Here is a 2,516-nt window from a genome sequence, read left to right on the forward strand (position 1 = left end):
ACCGAAACTGGGAGGGGGGTAGCAGCCCGAGGGAGTGGGAAGGGGGGGCATAAAACCTCCCTTTGGGGCGGACTGAAGGAGGCACGGAGAGGGTCGGCAGCCGGGGAGGTGCTGAGTGCCCGTTGCGGCACTGAGAGGGCGAGAGCTCTGCTTGCTTCAGGGCAAGACTGGGAAAAAGCACGAGTCAGTGCCTAGAAAGGCTGGAGGGAGAGGTGAGTCCAATTTGGTACTGCTGGCAGAGAGCCGAGCTCTTCTGCTCTCTCACTGGGTCACACTTCTCTTCCCTCCCGATTTACATTGCTCCCTTCTTCCTCCATTCCCACATCAGATCCTCACACACTGTTTTTCCCCTGAGCTTTCGGGATGTTCCACCACTGTGCCCTGGGTCTCACCCTGGCAAATACACCCGTGATCCCAAAGAGGCACTACAGCACTCTGCAATCCCATGGGCAGAAATTGGATTGCTGCAGGAATAAAAGCTGCAGAGCAAAACAACCCAGATCTCCTCCTGAACCAAACAGCAGGTCACTGTGGGGTGGGAAAACTACTGTGCCTCACTCAGACAGCAGGATTTTACTGCTGAGCACACTCCTTATGGCAATAGGTAGGATATCAGGCTCAGCCTACCCTCATAACCGAGGGTCCAGCCAGCAAGGCCCAGAAAAAGTTTAAAAGGAATAAATACAATCTTAAATGTGTAAGTGAACAGAGGGGAAATCCCTTTCCCGAAAATAGTGGCAGATAGAAGAATATGAAAAAAAATATTTTTTTTAAATTCTTTTTTAAAAAACAGTAAGTACAGCCAACTATGCGTAGGGAACTTCCCTGGAAGAAGTGAGGCATTCCCAGATGAGTTGTACAAGTTGAAAAGGAGGTGTACAAGATGAGATATTCTGGAAAGCCAGATTGGTGCCAGTGGCTGCAGTGAAGTTACCAGCACAATACTGTCTTAGATTAGTCCCAGCACCAAGCCTGGGCTTTGCTCAGGACTTTTCTCCAAGAGGAAATCTTCTTAGACAATAATTTTTCTTCTGTGCTTCCCAGCTGTGTCCTTTTCCACACAACTAGCATGGATGACACCCTAGCTCCTGAGAGGCTCATGCTAATACCATAGCCATCCCCATCACTCCATCCAGCCCATAAATCGTGGAATGGTTGGGGTTGGAAGGCACCTTAAAGATCATCTTGTTCCAACCTCCCTACCATGGGCAGGGACACCTCCTACTAGACCAGGTTGTTCAAAGCCCCATCCAAATTGGCTTTGAACACTTCCAAGGATGGGGCATCCATAACTTCTGTGGGCAATTATGTTCCATCTTGTTACTGAAAGTGACTCAAAGTCTCAGACAGTGCCAAAAACAAGGCAAGGTGCTCTGGGAAAACATTAATTTTAGCAGCATCTGAAGGTCCTGGGCAATCCCCTGTTCTCCTTTGATCTGTAAGATGGTGTCCCACACACGCTGTAACTTGGCATATCACTGCTGGTGGGACACATGGACTTCCCCTCCCTCTGGTTGCTCCAGAGTCTCTATGAAGGTCCTGCAGAGGAGCATGACCAGCCTTAGTCCTCCTCCCTCTTACATGGTAGGAATGGAAGCACACTTCAACTGGCATTCCCCTGGATCAATATCTCATCCAAATTTTAACAAACTGAGTCTTGGCAGGCCTGAGTCCCAGCTAACACACGTCAATGCCACAGACTCAAACCAGTTACTCCCTTGACTCTGAGCATCTGGCTGTGTTTGGTACTCAGCAGGCACGAATGTGTGAATGCACTCAGCTCTCCTGGTCTTTGCAGTTTGAGGAAAGATCACTCACAGCCATATACTTACTTCAAATTATCTCCGAAGCTCTGCTTCTTTTATTGAGAAGTCAAATGAACTCCAACTAATTTCAAATTTGAATTTTCTAGGACAATAGGAAGGCACTGGAATTTAATTGATTTTGATTACCTACCTTATTATTATGCTGCCAGTAGCAGTAGTTCAGGTTGGTGTAATTTTAAATTTACTGTGAGATGAACCTGACATTTCTCTACTGCTGAATAGAGGACTTGAGCGATTCGTCAGCTCTTCACAAAGATGTCATAATTAATTCAGTAATATCACTTCTGTAAGCAGAAACAGAAGACACAGAAGCACCTACTCTGTGCCTAAGAGCTGAATGAACGACAGCCTCACTTACTCCAATCTTCGTGAAAATTACTGTATTTTTTTTTTTAACATTCAACACAACTTCTGCTGCAAAGATACATCTTCCCCTCTCCTCTCAGCACACAAGCAGGACTTATTAGCAGGCAATAATTTACAGCCAAAAGGTCAGCTATGTTTCCTCAGCTGGCTCCAAGAAGTATTTCCAACCCCTGATCAGCCCGGAAGAAATTCTTCCGCAATCCAGATGTAGCTGCTTTTCTTTGTCCGCTTTCCCAGGGGGCAGAGAGTGCAGGGAAACAGATCCCTGCCAGTGTAAACCAGCATTGCTCTGCTGGCTGAAAGGCGTCTCCACCAAGATGAACA

Source organism: Manacus vitellinus, unplaced genomic scaffold, assembly GCF_001715985.3.
Source record: "Manacus vitellinus isolate BGI_N305 unplaced genomic scaffold, ASM171598v3 scaffold_6_pilon, whole genome shotgun sequence".
Taxonomy (NCBI): domain Eukaryota; kingdom Metazoa; phylum Chordata; class Aves; order Passeriformes; family Pipridae; genus Manacus; species Manacus vitellinus.